Source organism: Arachis hypogaea, chromosome 12 (genome assembly GCF_003086295.3).
Source record: "Arachis hypogaea cultivar Tifrunner chromosome 12, arahy.Tifrunner.gnm2.J5K5, whole genome shotgun sequence".
In the NCBI taxonomy this organism is placed as follows: domain Eukaryota; kingdom Viridiplantae; phylum Streptophyta; class Magnoliopsida; order Fabales; family Fabaceae; genus Arachis; species Arachis hypogaea.
This window is the reverse complement of record NC_092047.1, coordinates 22,326,569-22,344,521: the sequence shown is the minus strand read 5'-3', so window position 1 is coordinate 22,344,521 and position 17,953 is coordinate 22,326,569. Positions and strand designations below refer to the sequence as shown.

At 38.6% G+C, this 17,953-nt stretch overlaps 1 non-coding gene across 1 annotated transcript; it reads left to right on the top strand.

Moving 5' to 3' along the window:
* Positions 1-6,914: 6,914 nt before the first annotated feature.
* On the top strand, positions 6,915-7,022 carry LOC112732044 (small nucleolar RNA R71). The gene has a single exon (XR_003167785.1). It is a non-coding gene; the product is annotated as a small nucleolar RNA R71 (small nucleolar RNA).
* The last annotated feature ends 10,931 nt before the right edge of the window (positions 7,023-17,953 follow it).

Sequence of the window (17,953 nt, the reverse complement as noted above, 5' to 3'; positions counted from 1 at the left end):
TTGATCATATCAGGATACTCCTCGGGATCCTCATTATCGTTGTTAGAGATTTCAATTATCTCAGAGGAAATTCTGGCACTAGTATTACTACTCTGGTCCATGCTCACAGGCCCATTGATAGAAGTCATATGCTAATTCTCTGCCAAAAGCTTAGATGAGGATGATGAAATTGTTTTTAAAGGAAGATCCTCCTCAGGTATTGGCTTAAGAACAACATGATCCTCAAGCTGAACAGGGTGATTGGTGCACGAAATTGTGATCTCAGGTAACGGCGCTAAAAACTCTGTGCGCACGTCTTAATAAATTGTTTTTCATTCACAACTTCGATACAACTAACCAGCAAGTGCACTGGGTCGTCCAAGTAATAAACCTTACGTGAGTAAGGGTCGATCCCACGGAGATTGTTGGTATGAAGCAAGCTATGGTCATCTTGTAAATCTCGGTCAGGCGGAATAATTGATTATGGAGTTTTTGAAAATAAATAATAAATAAACAGAAAATAAAGATAGAAATACTTATGTATATCATTGGTGAGAATTTCAGATAAGCATATGGAGATGCGTTCGTTCCTTTGAACTTCTGCTTTCCTGCTGTCTTCATCCAATCAATCTCACTCCTTTCCATGGCTGGCTTTATGTAAGGACATCACCGTTGTCAATGGCTACTTTTTATCCTCTCTGGAAAATGGTCCGATGCGCTGTCATTGCATGGCTAATTGTCTGGAGGCATCACCGTTGTCAATGGCTACATCCCATCCTCTTGTGAAAATGGTCCAAATGCTCTGTCACAGCTCGGCTAATCATCTGAGGTTCTCGATCATACTGGAATAGGATTCACCCTCCTTTTGCGTCTGTCACTACGCCCAACACTCGCGAGTTTGAAGTTCGTCACAGTCATTCAATCCCAGAGTCCTACTCGGAATACCACAGACAAGGTTTAGACTTTCCGGACTCTTATGAATGCCGCCATCAATCTAGCTTATACCACGAAGATTCTGGTTAAGAGATCCAAGAGATAATCATTCAATCTAAGGTGGAACGGAAGTGGTTGTCAGGCACACGTTCGTGGGGGAATGATGATGATTGTCACGTTCATCACATTCATGTTGAAGTGCGAATGAATATCTTAGAAGCGGAATAAGTTGAATTGAATAGAAAAACAGTAGTACTTTGCATTAATTCATGAGGAACATCAGAGCTCTACACCTTAATCTATGGAGTGCAGAAACTCTACCGTTTGAAAATACATAAGTGAAAGGTTCAGGCATGGCCGAATGGCCAGCCCCCAAACGTGATCAATAGATTAAAAGATAATCCAAAGATGTCAAATACAATAGTAAAAAGTCCTATTTATACTAAACTAGTTACTAGGGTTTACAGAAGTAAGTAATTGATGCATAAATCCACTTCTGGGGCCTACTTGGTGTGTGCTTGGGCTGAGCTTGAAGTTTACACGTGGAGAGGTCATTCTTGGAGTTGAACGCCAGTTTGTAACGTATTTCTGGTGTTCAACTCTGGCTTGTGACGTGTTTCTGGCGTTTAACTCCAGACTGCAGCGTAGAACTGGTGTTCAACGCCCATTTGCGTCGTTTAAACTCGGCCAAAGTATGAACTATTATATATTGCTAGAAAGCCATGGATGTCTACTTTCCAACTCAATTGGAAGCGCACCATTTTGAGTTCTGTAGCTCCAGAAAATCCACTTTGAGTGCAGGGAGGTTAGAATCCAACAGCATCAGTAGTCCTTCTTCAACCTCTAAATCTGATTTTTGCTCAAGTCCCTCAATTTCAGCCAGAAAATACCTGAAATAACAGAAAAACACACAAACTCATAGTAAAGTCCAGAAATGTGAATTTAACATAAAAACTAATGAAAACATCCCTAAAAGTAACTAGATTCTACTAAAAATATACTAAAAATAATGCAAAAAAGCGTATAAATTATCCGCTCATCACAACACCAAACTTAAATTGTTGCTTGTCCCCAAGCAACTGAAAATCAAATAGGATAAAAAGAAGAGAATATACTATAAATTCCAAACTATCAATGAAACATAGCTCCAATCAGATGAGCGGGACTTGTAGCTTTTTGCCTCTTGAATAGTTTTGGCATCTCACTTTATCCATTGAAGTTCAGAATGATTAGCATCTATAGGAACTCAGAGTTCAGATAGTGTTATTGATTCTCCTTGTTCAGTATGATGATTCTTGAACACAGCTACCTTATGAGTCTTGGCCGTGGCCCTAAGCACTTTGTTTTCCAGTATTACCACCAGATACATAAATGCCACAGACACATAACTGGGTGAACCTTTTCAGATTGTGACTCAGCTTTGCTAAAGTCCCCAATTAGAGGTGTCCAGGGTTCTTAAGCACACTCTTTTTTTTTTTGCTTTGGACCTTGACTTTAACCGCTCAGTCTCAAGTTTTCACTTGACACCTTCACGCCACAAGCACATGGTTAGGGACAGCTTGGTTTAGCCGCTTAGGCCAGGATTTTATTCCTTTAGGCCCTCCTATCCACTGATGCTCAAAGCCTTGGGATCCTTTTTATTTACCCTTTCTTTTTGGTTTTAAGGGTTATTGGCTTTTTGCTCTTGCCTCTTGGTTTTAAGAGCTTTTGGCTTTTTCTGCTTGCTTTTGCTCTCTCTCTTTTTTTTTTTCTGCAAGCTTTGTTCCTTGCTGCTTTTTCTTGCTTCAAGAATCATTTTTATGATTTTTCAGATCATCAAATAACATGTCTCCTTATCATCATTCTTTCAAGAGCCAACATATTTAACATTCTTAAACAACAACTTCAAAATACATATGCACTGTTCAAGCATTCATTCAGAAAATAAAAAGTATTGTCACCACATCAATATAATTAAACTAAGTTCAAGGATAAATTCGAAACTCATGTACTTCTTGTTCTTTTGAATTAAAACATTTTTCATTTAAGAGAGGTGATGGATTCATAGGACATTCATAACTTTAAGGCAAAGTTACTAAATACTAATGATCATGTAATGAAGACACAAACATGGATAAGCACTTAACATAAAGAAAACGAAAAACAGAGAATGTAAGAACAAGGAATGAGTCCACCTTAGTGATGGTGGTGTTTCCTTCTTGAGGAACCAATGATGTCCTTGAGCTCTTCTATATCTCTTCCTTGTCTTTGTTGCTCCTCCCTCCCTCATTGCTTTTTGATCTTCTCTAATTTCATGAAGGATGATGGAGTGCTCTTGATGTTCCACCCTTAATTGTCCCATGTTGGAGCTTAATTCTCCTAGGGAGGTGTTGATTTGCTCCCAATAGTTTTGTGGAGGAAAATGCATTTGAGGCATCTCTGGGATCTCATGGTGATGAGCTTCATGCGTCTCTTGAGCTCCATGAATGGGCTCTCTTGTTTGCTCCATCCTTTTCTTAGTGATGGGCTTCTCTTCCTCAATGGGAATGTCTCCTTCTATGTCAATCCCAGCCAAATTGCATAGATGGAAAATGAGGTGAGGAAAAGCTAACCTTGCCATAGTGGAGGACTTGTCAGCCACCTTGTAGAGTTCTCGAGGTATAATCTCATGAACCTCCACCTCTTCTCCAATCATGATACTATGGATCATGATGGCCCGGTCTATAGTAATTTCAGACCGGTTGCTAGTGGGAATGATTGAGCGTTGAATGAACTCCAACTATCCTCTAGCTACAGGCTTAAGGTCCAGTCTTCTCAGTTGAACCGGTTTGCCTTTTGAGTCAATCTTCCATTGAGCTCCTTCCACACATATGTCCATGAGGACTTGGTCCAACCTTTGATCAAAGTTGACTCTCCTTGTGTAGGGGCGTGCGTTCTCTTCCATCATTGGCAAGTTGAACGCCAACCTTATATTTTCCGGACTAAAATCTAAGTAATTCCCCCGAACCATGGTGAGATAATTCTTTGGGTTCGGGTTCTTACTTTGATCATGGTTCCTTGTGATCCATGCATTAGCATAGAACTCTTGAACCATTAGAATTTTGACTTGTTGGATGGGGTTTGTTAGAACTTCCCAACCTCTTCTATGGATCTCATGTCGGATCTCCGGATACTCATTTCTCTTGAGTTTGAAAGGGACCTCAGGGATCACCTTCTTCTTGGCCATAACATCATAGAAGTGGTCTTGATGAGCTTTGGAGATGAACCTTTCCATCTCCCATGACTCGGAGGTGGAAGCTTTTGTCTTCCCTTTCCCTTTTCTAGAGGATTCTCCGGTCTTGGGTGCCATCAATGGTAATGGAAAAACAAAAAGCTTATGCTTTTACCACACCAAACTTAGAATTTTGCTCGCCCTCGAGCAAGAAAAGAAAGAATAGATGAAGAAGAAGAAGAAAATATGGAGGAGATGAGGGAGAGGTGTATTCGGCCAAGAAGAGAAGAGAGGGTTGTGTGGTGTGAAAATGAGGACGAATGGAGGGCTATATATAAGGAAGGGAGGGGAGGGGGGGTAAGGTTCGGCCATAAGGGTGGGTTTTGGGTGGGAAATTGATTTTGAATTTTGAAGGTAGGTAGAGTTTATGAGGTAGGTTTATGGGGAAGAGTGGATGATATGAGTGGTGAAGTGGTGATAGGGAAGAGAGATTGAGGTGATTGGTGAAGAGTTTTGGGGAAGAGTGTTTATTGGGAAGAGAGGATGAACATTGAGAAGAGGGAAGAGAGTGAGTGGTGGTAGGTGGGGATCCTGTGGGGTCCACAGATGCTGAGTTGATCCTGTGGGGTCCACAGATCCTGAGGTGTCAAGGATTTGCATCCCTGCACCCATTAGGCATGTAAAATGCCTTTGCATGCAATTCTGGCGTTTAAACGCCGAATTGATGCTTGTTCTGGGCGTTCAACGCCCAGATGCAGCATATTTCTGGCGTTGAACGCCAGCCAGATGCTTGTTTCTGGCGTTCAGCGCCAGCTCTTCTTCACTGTGCATTTCTGGCGTTCAACGCCAGAAACATGCTCTGTTCTGGCGTTGAACGCCAGACAGATGCTCTTTACTGGCGTTTAAACGCCAGTGAGATCCTCCTCCAGGGTGTGATTTTTCTTCTGCTGTTTTTGATTCCGTTTTCAATTTTTATATTTATTTTGTGACTCCACATGATCATGAACCTAATAAAACATAAAAAACAATGAAAATAAAAATTAGATAAATAAAAATTGGGTTACCTCCCAACAAGCGCTTTTTTAATGTCAATAGCTTGACAGTGGACTCTCATGGAGCCTCACAGATGTTCAGAGCATTGTTGAGACTCCCCAACACCCAACTTAGAGTTTGGATATGGGAGTTCAACACCAAACTTAGAGTTTGGTTGTGGCCTCCCAACACCAAACTTAGAGTTTGACTGTGGGGGCTCTGGTTGACTCTGTTTTGAGAGAAGCTTATTGTGCCTCTATTTCATGTTTACAGAAGGATGACCTTGAGTTTTCAATACAAAGGAGTCCTCATTCAATTGAAGGACTAGTTCGCCTCTGTCAACATCAATCACAGCTCTTGCTGTGGCTAGGAAGGGTCTTCCAAGGATGATGGATTCATCCTCATCCTTCCCAGTATCTAGGACTATAAAATCAGCAGGGATGTAAAAGCCTTCAACCTTTACTAACACGTCCTCTACTTGTCCATAAGCCTGTTTTCTTGAATTGTCTGCCATCTCTAATGAGATTTTAGCAGCTTGCACCCCAAAGATTCCCAGTTTCTCTATTACAGAGAGGGGCATGAGGTTTATTCCTGAAGCAAGGTCACACAGAGCCTTTTCAAAGATCATGGTGCCTATGGTACAAGGTATTAGGAACTTTTCAGGATCCTGTTTCTTCTGAGGCAATGTCAGTTGATCCAGATCACTCAGTTCATTGGTGAACAAGGGAAGTTCATCTTCCCAAGTCTCAATACCAAATAATTTGGCATTCAGCTTCATGATTGCACCAAGGTACTTGGTAACTTTCTCCTTAGTAACATCCTCATTCTTTTCAGAAGAGGAATACTCATCAGAGCTCATGAATGGCATAAGGAGGTTTAATGGAACCTCTATGGTCTCTAGTTGAGCCTCAGATTCCTTTGGTTCCTCAAAGGGAAACTCCTTATTGATCACTGGACGTCCCAGGAGGTCTTCCTCCTTGGGATTCATGTCCTCCTCCTCTTTTGTGGTTTCGGCCATGATGGTCATTTCAATGGCCTTGCACCCTCCTTTTGGATTTTCTTCTGTATTGCTTGGGAGAGTACTAGGAGGGATTTCAGTGACTCTTTTACTTAGCTGGCCCACTTGTGCCTCCAAATTTCTAATTGAGGACCTTGCTTCATTCATGAAACGTACAGTGGCCTTGGACAGATCAGAGACTAAGTTTGCTAAATTAGAGGTATTTTGTTCAGAGTTCTCTGTCTGTTGCTGAGTGGATGATGGAAAAGGCTTGCTATTGCTAAACCTGTTTCTTCCACCATTATTAAAGCTTTGTTGAGGCTTTTGTTGATCCTTCCATAAGAAATTTGGGTGATTTCTCCATGAGGGGTTATAGGTGTTTCCATAAGGTTCACCCATATAATTTACCTCTGCTATTGCAGGGTTCTCAGGATCATAAGCTTCTTCTTCAGAAGATGCCTCTTGAGTGCTGTTGGATGCAGCTTGCCTTCCATTCAGACTCTGAGAAATCATATTGACTTGCTGAGTCAATATTTTATTCTGAGCCAATAGGGCATTCAGAGTATCAATTTCAAGAACTCCCTTCTTCATAGGCGTCCCATTACTCACAGGATTCCTCTCAGAAGTGTACATGAACTGGTTATTAACAACCATGTCAATGAGTTCTTGAGCTTCTGTAGGCGTTTTCTTTAGGTGAATGGATCCACCTACAGAAGTATCCAATGATATCTTAGCTAATTCAGATAGACCATCATAGAATATATCCAGGATGGTCCATTCTGAAAGCATGTCAGAAGGACACTTTTTTGTCAGTTCTTTGTATCTCTCCCAAGCTTCATAGAGGGATTCACCTTCTTTCTGTCTGAAGGTTTGAACATCCACTCTAAGCTTACTCAGCTTTTGAGGAGGAAAGAACTTGGCTAAGAAAGCCTTGACCAGCTTATCCCAAGAGTTCAGGCTATCCTTAGGTTGAGAGTCCAACCATACTCTAGCTCTGTCTCTTACAGCAAAAGGGAAAAACATGAGCCTGTATACTTCAGGATCTACTCCATTAGTCTTAACAGTATCACATATCTGCAAGAATTCAGTTAAGAACTGAAAAGGATCTTCAGATGGAAGTCCATGAAACTTGCAATTCTGCTGCATCAGAGAAACTAATTGAGGTTTCAGCTCAAAGTTGTTTGCTCCAATGGCAGGAATGGAGATGCTTCTTCCATGTAAATTGGAATTAGGTGCAGTAAAGTCACCAAGCATCCTCCTTGCATTATTATTATTTTCGGCTGCCATCTCCTCTTCCTGTTCGAAAATTTCTGTAAGGTTATCTCTGGATTGTTGTAATTTAGCTTCTCTTAGTTTCCTCTTCAGAGTCCTTTCAGGTTCTGGATCTGCTTTAACAAGAATGTTCTTGTCCTTGCTCCTGCTCATATGAAAAAGGAGGAAACAGAAAAATAATAATAGGGATCTTTTTTGCCCAGGTATAGAGGTTCCCTTAGGTGAGTGGAAGAAAAGAAGAGTAGAAGAAAAGATCTAAACTCAGAGAGAGAGGGTTCGGATTTTTGGTGAGTGAGGGAGAGATGTTAGTAGATGAATAAATAAATAGAAGGAGATGAGAGAGAGAGAATTTTCGAAAATTATTTTTGAAAGAGAGTTAGTGATTTTCGAAAATCAAAATCAAAAATTAAAATAATTAGTTAATTAAAAAGAAATTTTGAAAAAGAGGGAGATATGTTCAAAAATGAGGGAGAGAGAGTTAGTTAGGTAGTTTTGAAAAAGATAAGGAACAAACAAAAAGTTAGTTAGTTAGTTGAAACAAATTTGAAAATCAATTTTGAAAAGATAAGAAGATAAGAAGTTAGAAAGGATATTTTAAAATCAAATTTTGAAAAAGATAAGATAAAGAGATATTTTTGAAAAGATATGATTGAAATTAGTTTTGAAAAAGATTTGATTTTTAAAATCACAATTAATGACTTGATTCACAAGAAATCACAAGATATGATTCTAGAACTTAAAGTTTGAATCTTTTTTAACAAGTAAGTAACAAACTTGAAATTGTTGAATCAAAACATTAGTTGATGATGTTATTTTCGAAAATTTGATGTAAAATTAAGAAAAAGATTTTTGAAAAATATTTTTGGAATTTTCGAAAATAGATAAGAAAATAAAAAAAGATTTGATTTTTGAAAAAGATTTTGAAAAGATAAGATTTTTAAATTGAAAATTTGATTTGACTCATAAGAAACAATTGAATTTTTAAAAATTTTTTGAAAAATTCAACTCAAATTTTCGAAAATTTATGAGAGAAAAAAGGAAGGATATTTTTTTGATTTTTGAATTTTTAATGATGAGAGAGAAAAACATGAAAATGATGCACTGCATGAAAATTTTTGGATCAAAGTATGTGATGAATGCAAGAACACTATGAATGTCAAGATGAACACCAATAACACTTTGAATGTCAAGATGAACATCAAGAACTTATTTTTGAAAATTTTTAATGCAAAGAAAATATGTAAGACACCAAACTTAGAAATCTTTCATGTTTAGACAATATGAATGCAAGAATGCACATGTAAAACAAGAAAAGACACAAAACAAGAAAACATCAAGATCAAACAAGAAGACTTACCAAGAACAACTTGAAGATCATGAAGAACACTATGAATGCATGAATTTTTCGAAAATTTTATGCAAATTTTAAAACATGCAATTGACACCAAACTTATAACATGACACATGACTCAAACAAGAAACACAAAATATTTTTGATTTTTTTTGATTTTATGATTTTTTTTGGATTTTTCAAAAATTAATGTGAAAAAGAAAAATAAGGATTCCAAAATCTTCAAGAAGAATTCCAGGAATCTTTCAATGTTAGTCTAAAGCTCCAATCCAAGGGTTAGACATGGCTTAATAGCCAGCCAAGCTTCAGCAGTACAAGCAATTCCCTAACATGTGGAGGCCTCAGTCCAAAAGAATTTAGACATGGCTCTACAGCCAGCCAGGCTTCTACATGCTTCATGAAACACTAGAATTCATTCTTAAAAATTCTGAAGAAATATATATTTTTGAAAAGATTTATTTTAAAATTTTTTTCGAAAACAAAGGGGAATTTTTTGAAAGATTTTTGAAAAATTTTTGAAAATAAAACAAAAAGAAAGTTACCTAATTTGAGCAACAAGATGAACCGTCAGTTGTCCAAATTCGAACAATCCCCGGCAACGGCGCCAAAAACTTGGTGCACGAAATTGTGATCTCAGGCAACGGCGCCAAAAACTCTGTGCGCACGTCTTAATAAATTATTTTTCATTCACAACTTCGATACAACTAACCAGCAAGTGCACTGGGTCGTCCAAGTAATAAACCTTACGTGAGTAAGGGTTGATCCCACGGAGATTGTTGGTATGAAGCAAGCTATGGTCATCTTGTAAATCTCAGTCAGGCAGATAATAATTGATTATGGAGTTTTCGAAAATAAATAATAAATAAACAGAAAATAAAGATAGAAATACTTATGTATATCATTGGTGAGAATTTCAGATAAGCGTATGGAGATGCGTTCGTTCCTCTGAACTTCTGCTTTCCTGCTGTCTTCATCCAATCAATCTCACTCCTTTCCATGGCTGGCTTTATGTAAGGACATCACCGTTGTCAATGGCTACTTTTTATCCTCTCTGGAAAATGGTCCGATGCGCTGTCACTGCATGGCTAATCGTCTAGAGGCATCACCATTGTCAATGGCTGCATCCCATCCTCTTGTGAAAATGGTCCAAATGCTCTGTCACAGCATGGCTAATCATCTGAGGTTCTCGATCATACTGGAATAGGATTCACCCTCCTTTTGTGTCTGTCACTACGCCCAGCACTCGCGAGTTTGAAGTTCGTCACAGTCATTCAATCCCAGAGTCCTACTCAGAATACCACAGACAAGGTTTAGACTTTCCGGACTCTCATGAATGCCGCCATCAATCTAGCTTATACCACGAAGATTCTGGTTAAGAGATCCAAGAGATAATCATTCAATCTAAGGTGGAACGGAAGTGGTTGTCAGGCACGCGTTCGTGGGGAATGATGATGATTGTCACGTTCATCACATTCATGTTGAAGTGCGAATGAATATCTTAGAAGCGGAATAAGTTGAATTGAATAGAAAAACAATAGTACTTTGCATTAATTCATGAGGAACAGCAGAGCTATACACGTTAATCTATGGAGTGCAGAAACTCTACCGTTTGAAAATACATAAGTGAAAGGTTCAGGCATGGCCGAATGGCCAGCCCCCAAACGTGATCAATAGATCAAAAGATAATCCAAAGATGTCAAATACAATAGTAAAAAGTCCTATTTATACTAAACTAGTTAGTAGGGTTTACAGAAGTAAGTAATTGATGCATAAATCTACTTTCGGGGCCCACTTGGTGTGTGCTTGGGCTGAGCTTGAAGTTTACACATGGAGAGGTCATTCTTGGAGTTGAACGCCAGTTTGTAACGTATTTCTGGCGTTCAACTCTGGCTTGTGACGTGTTTTTGGCGTTTAACTCCAGACTGCAGCATAGAACTGGCGTTCAACGCCCATTTGCATAATCTAAACTCGGCCAAAGTATGTACTATTATATATTGCTGCGAATCTCTGGATGTCTACGTTCCAACGCAATTGGAAGCGCGCCATTTTGAGTTCTGTAGCTCCAGAAAATCCACTTTGAGTGCAGGGAGGTCAGAATCCAACAGCATCAGCAGTCCTTCTTCAACCTCTAAATGTGATTTTTGCTCATGTCCCTCAATTTCAGCCAGAAAATACCTGAAATCGCAGAAAAACACACAAACTCATAGTAAAGTCCAGAAATGTGAATTTAACATAAAAACTAATGAAAACATCCCTAAAAGTAACTAGATTCTACTAAAAATATACTAAAAACAATGCCAAAAAGTGTATAAATTATCCGCTCATCAGTGATAATGAAGTCCAGGTCCATCGTGGAATGGATGATGAGGGGCGTCTTGGTGAAGCCATTCTAAAGGAAACTCGTAAGGCATATTGAGGTTAAAGAGCATAGTATTAATCGGATGTCGAAAGGGATGATGGTGCGCGAAAATGAAACTGGCACAACTGAATCGACAAGTGCACCGGGTCGTCCAAGTAATACCTCAGGTGAGTGAGGGTCGATCCCACGAGGATTGTTGGATTAAGCAAGCTGTGGTTATCTTGCAGATCTTAGTCAGGCGAATAGAAAGTTTATTGTTGTTGTTGTAGGCACATAAACAAAACAATAACGAAAGCAATTAAGAATTAACAGAGAAACAATAGTAAGAAATTAGTTAAGGCCTCAAAGATGTTTGTTCTTCCGGATTAGTACTTCTTACTGACTACTTTAACAATGAATGATTCATTCAATGGCAATGCTGTAAGTGATTAAGCCAGGACTACTAGTCATTAATCTCCTTTGATCCAAACCAAACACCAGCAGTGGTCGTTCAATCTAGACGAGGGTGAAGCTGACGCAATTCAATCTCTGGTGATCCTACTAAAAACACCTCAGACAAGGTTGGATCTTCCAGATCAGAGAATGAAGCTCTATGATTCTAGCCTTAGCGCCACAGAAAATTCAATTACCCATCCCTAAAGAGATTTTATGTCACATATCCCAATTAGCCCAAATAATCTGTTGGAACCTGTGATGCATTCTCAAGCTGCAGCTCAATATTATCCTAACAGGGACTCGCAAGAACTTATATAGAATAAGGGGTCATACGCCAATTCCACCCCAGATTCATAAGGATGAAGAATGACAATGCATCATAGAATGGAATCAAACATATATTAAAGTAGAAAAGTAATTATATTAATCCATAGGAATGAGCATAGCTCTTATCCTTAAACTAGGAGGTTTAGTTGTAACACCCTAACTATCAAAATGTCACGCTTCCGGCTACGCTACTCTGATAGCTCAGATATTACGACGACTCTTATAATATTTAGTACTAGAATATGAGCATGTTTAATACTTGAACCGAATTAAAAAAAAAACATCCAGACTTACAATATAAGTTACAATACTCACAAGAAATATATATACATATATATATATATATATGTATATATATATTAAGTTACAAACATCACATCATAATCCTATCCCTCTTACAAGACTTGAAAAATTAAAGGCGAGGAGAAACATAAATACTAAAACAATACAAACAATATCGTCTGACAGGAAATAAATAATCTCTTCTGAATTTCGTCATCTATAACCTGAAAAGAGAAGATCTGTAGGGGAGTGAGAACATCATCCTCGAAAGGGTTCTCACTATAGGGTTGCAAAATTACTATAATAGGATACGCGAGATAAAATCGTTACAGTGATAATAACAGCCTTATGCTTCTTTTCAAAAACAAAGGCTTACTATATAAAGAAAATATCTGAAGTCTTTTCTGAAAGAGAAAACTGTTCATTTTCTAAAAATTCAAAAGCCTTTCAAAAGGTCTATCTATGCTGAACCAGATTAGTTTTTCATACTTTTCTAAACCAGAAACACAAATCGAAACCAACCATCGGCCCATCTCATAATCAACCACGGCCCTAGGCCCAAACAATCCAACAGCAGCCAATCCACCACAATCCAATAGAGTTTCAGTCGCAAACACAAGTAGGAAGTTCAAGCACAAACAAGCAGTTACATTAAGTAGAGCAATTAGCAATTAAACACAATTAATCACATAGGCAAACCAAGTACAATATGCACACCCAAACAATGTCACATAGATGCAAATGATGAATGCCTGTCCTAGTGGCTGATGAGTCTCATCTGTCGGTTATAAAGCCAACCCGACAAGTCCTGGTAGCTAACCATTGGACTGTCCCTCTATCATGCATCCCCAACTCGAGTTATTCACAAACATAATCATAATTCACATCCACACCCTCACTGGTGTTTATTCACGGGGGCGAGCTCATCTGGAACTTTCACAGTGTCCAGCCACACTTACGACATAGGGTCAGCAGGGTATCGAGTCTCAACCTGGAGCACGTGGTGGCTAGCCACTGCTTTCACCCAGGAAAACTGGTATCTCAGATAATTGGAAGTGCAACAATCACTTTATCAGCTCAAATCATTCATATTCAAACTCAGCCATCCGGCTCATAACATATTCCACAATCAGCCATAATTCATTATCATATACAACCATTTCAGCTCATAACATATTTCACAATCAGCCATAATTCATTATCATATACGGCCATTCCAGCTCATAACATAAATGCACTTCCACCATCCAACATCATCAAACTCATAAAATCATCATTCAAGTCATAAATCACTTTTTCTCAATTCAATTTACTTTGAAATCGAAAAATCAATTCTTTCCAGCCTTGGCTTTAAAATCCCCATTCCTCAAATCATTTCAGGCTCATAAGCCATTTTTCCTCAACGTAAATTTTCTCTTTTCTAAAACAAAATCACCCTTAGTATTATATTTCCAAAATTCCAAAACTAGGCCAAATTAAAATCTCCTTTGAAGGATTCAAAATCATTCATCCTAATATAGGATTCAATAATAAAATTTTTTAGTCGAGTTTCAAGACTTTAGGGAAGGACAACCTATCTCAATTTCTTAAAAATTCATTGAAATTCTTAAAATCATAGATCCTTGGTTTAAGCAAATAAAAACAGAGTTTATTATAAAAGCGGATCATTTAAAGTCACAAGTCCCAACCCAATCCAAAGTCAATTCACTTGAAACGGAACCGATTCACTTTAATCAAAACCACTTTCAGGTTCCTTCTTAAAACCAATTCTTTGACTTCTTCCAAAATGTCACAAATGCAATTATTCATTCAAAGCCCAATTTCCTTTAAAATCACTAAAAGCTCCTCTGAACGATACCTTTAAGTCTAACCAAAAGCAAAAGTCCTTTTTACATTAAAACCAATATTAGAACATAATACTTTTCTTCAGTGATTCAAATGGTAAAATAATTCATTTCTAAATAAATCGAACTCAAGACATATAGTTTGCTTAAATAAGTTAAGTTTGAAAACATAAATATTTTCTTAATAAATCAAATAATACAATTTCTCAAATCTAAACCTTTCTAAATAACTTTTCAAACAAAGTCTAGGATTTTTATAGAAATTTCGCCAGCACCTCCCCTAAAACTTGGACTTTGCCACCCGGTTCAGGTCCCAACTAAACCGTTCCACAATCCTTTTCAATGGTCCAAAATCCAAAATCATTTTCATATCTCAAGGAAACCGTTTCAAAAATCAAATCATTATCAACCGATTAAACTCATCTCCAAAACCTTAAAGAAACAGTTCAGCAACAGTTCATTTATCACAACCAAACAATAATCCAATCAGAACGTATAATCATATTCATCCAAAGTAGCCAAACAATACATAGGACTGGTACAATCACTATAAGTATATAATTCTCACACTAGTATCTATTTATAACAATTCCAGATATAAAATAGCTCTTTAGAAAGCCCCTACCTCGACACTTTGAAACCACAACCCAAACTTGTTAATTGAATTCTTTCGTCTCGACCCGAATCGACTGCAACCAAAATCTCAGCTCCACTTGCTTCTTCAACAACCACAATGACTCTAATCGCAACATGTAATAATCAGAACTCGACCCCACGTTACCAAAAGTCAGATTCATTAACCAAACACAACAGAATACTAACGCGAGGCTTTTCGAAACATACTTACCTACCGAAATAACAAAATGAGGCAGCTGCGATTCTGAATCGACTCGGCAATAGTTCCAACAATAACCCTAAGTGACAGTCGTGAGCAAAACCCCGATAACAGCTACTGTAACAACCACGTGACGTTAAAGACCTTTCCGAAATTCCAAAGGAACAGAAATCAATCTTAAACTCTTACCGGTGGTGGAACTCGGTGGTAGCAGAGGCGTTCCTGGCGGCAGAGGCTCGGCCAAAAGCTTCGGCGGTGGTCCCGGAAGTCACAGAACCACTCCCGGTGGTCAGAAAAATAGAGACACAGCTCCCTTCTCCAGCAGCGACACCTGTGGCGGTGGCTAGTGTAGCAGCTCAAAGCGCAAGTAACAGCGGTAGCCTAAACCCCTTTCTCTCCTTCAAATCAGATCGGGCGGACTTCCAGCAGTGGCGATGCAGCAGCTTCGAACGGCAAGCAACGGCGATGGAGGACATCAGCGGCAGTGAGAGGCAGTGGAGGATCTACGGCGGTGGAGGCACGACCGCACAGACGGGAACCCCTCTCGTCGATCTCTCTCTCTCTCCTCAAGCTTCTCTCTATTCGGATCTTGCCGGCGGTGGCCATAGGAACTCAGAACCGCCATAGGAGCTCAGCGACAAAGACAGCACACGGCGGCATAGCACCGTGCAGTGGGTCGCGCTCTTCGTGCCATTGGGCGCGTCTTCCTCCCCCAGAGTCGCGCGGCCTCTGTCTCTCCTCAAGGCTTCCTCCTCCGCGACGGTAATGGTGGCGACAACGGCGTGGAACACGGTGACGGCAGCGCGGCCTTCTCTTCCTTCTCCTTCCTCGGCTCTTCCAGACCTCCTATCTTCTTGTCGACAGCGGCCGATGGTGGCAGTGACGCCCACCGCGCCGCCTTCCCTCCTCCTTCACTCTCCTTCCGCGGTACCCCCTTCCCTCTATCCCTTTCTTTCTTCATTTCTTTGTTTCAGTTTGCAGCTATTACTGCTGCATTGTTAGGGAGCTGGGTGTGGGTGAAAGGGAATCGGGTAGGGTAAGGGTCACTGGGTTAGGGTTTCAGGGTTAGGGTTTAGGTAAAAATTAGGTTTAAGGGTAGTTTTGTAATTTCAAATAAAAATAGGGATAATATAATAATTAGAAATAAATTTTAATCCAACAATAATAATGTATAAAAATACTATTTGTTCATCAATTTCACAATTTTTTTCAACAAAATATTCAAATCCAATAATTAGAAATAATATAATTAAATCCTTTATTTTCCCAAAACAGCAGTATTAATATTTTAAAATATTAATTATTTAGTCTAAATCATATAAAATCCTTATTATTTCACAACTATCAACTTTATAATTTGAATATAGAAAATAATTCAATAATTGTAAAATTGGATAAAAATCTTAATTTATTTCAAATTCAATTAATCTAAACTTGCTTTAATTTTCTTTAATAAAGAAATTTCTAAAATTAAAGCTACAGAAATACTAAATTTGAAATTAGCTCATGATAGCCCTTTTTCAAAAATCCTGGGTCTTACATTAGTTGCTCATAGTTTATAGAGAAAACAAAGAAGTGTCTGACTTCCCTCCTGGGAGGCATGCCCTGATTCCTAAGTAGTCTCCTCTTTAAATAGGAGATGCTAACCCTAAAGATGTTAACTTAAAATTAAAAATTACAAAGATAAGACTGAACAAGCTAAGGAGTGTTAAATTCTACTTTGGTCCCACTTTGGTCATGTGCTTCGTATGCTTGGCATTCAAATTGGGCTTCTGGGCGTTGCACGCCCATTAGGGGGCTGAGTGCGCTACCTTGTGCTCCCTTGGTGGCGTTGAATGCCAGTTTTGGGCGTTCAACGTTGGCCTTGTCCTTCATGGGCGTTGAACGCTAGAAAGAGGGTAAGTTGGGTGTTCAACGCCCGTTTTGGGCAGTCATTTCCATAGATAAGTATAGACCATTATATATTGCTGGAAATCCCTGAAAGTTAGCTTTTCAACGTTGTTGAGAGTGTGTCAATTGGACCTCTTTAGCTAGAGAAATTCTCGTTTGAATGCACGGAGGTCAGGATTTGACACTCATCTGCTATCCTTCTTTGCCTCTGAATCAGACTTTGCCAAAACTTGCCAATTTCACCCAAAAATCACCTAATATCATAAGAAAAACAGAAAAACTCAAAGTAGCATCCAAAAGGTAAATTTTGCACTAAAACCTACTAAAACATAATAGAACTTAATAAAATATAAATAAAAACACTAAGAAAACAATACTAAAAAGGGTATAAAATATTCGCTCATCAGAACACCAAACTTAAACTGTTGCTTGTCCTCAAGCAACCAAAAACAAAGTAGGACTAATGGAAGAGAAAAATACAATAGGTCTCAGAGTTGTCAATGAAGCTCAGTTCCAAATGTTGAATGGGGCTATTAGCTCTTTACTTCTGAACAGTTTTGGCATCTCACTTTTCTTTGAAGCTCAGAAATATTGATATCCCTTGGAACTAGAATCCAGATGATATTATTGGTTCTCTTCTTCTAGTTTTTCTGGATTCTTGAACACAGCTTCTTTTTTGTACTTTGCACCTTTGAGCTAGCTGTGGCTCTAAGTATTTTGTTTTCAAGTATTACCACCAGATACATAAACGCCATAGGCACTTAACTGGGGGAACCCTTTGGATTCGAATTTAGCTTTGCTTAAATTCCCAAATAGTGGTGTCCAGAGTTCTTAAGCGTACTCTTAGTTTTGGGATCATGACTTTAACTGCTCAGTCTTAAGCTTTTTACTTGACACCTTCGCACTACAAGCATTTTATTTAGTTAGGGATAGCAACTCATTTGAGCTTTTTAGGCCAATTTTGACCCTCCTAACCATTGATGCTCAAAGCCTTGGATCCTTGCTCTTTATTTATTAAATTTTCTTTTTCTTCTCGTTTTATTTTTCTCTTTTTTATGCTGCTTTTTCTTTCTTCAAGAATCAATATTTTTTATTTTTTAGAGAGTCAATAATACTTCTCTAAACTCACTGTTCTTCAAGGGCCAACATACTCAACTTCAATATCAATTACGCATAGTTAATTCATATATTCAAAAAATAAAGATAAGTCCACCATATCAAGATAAC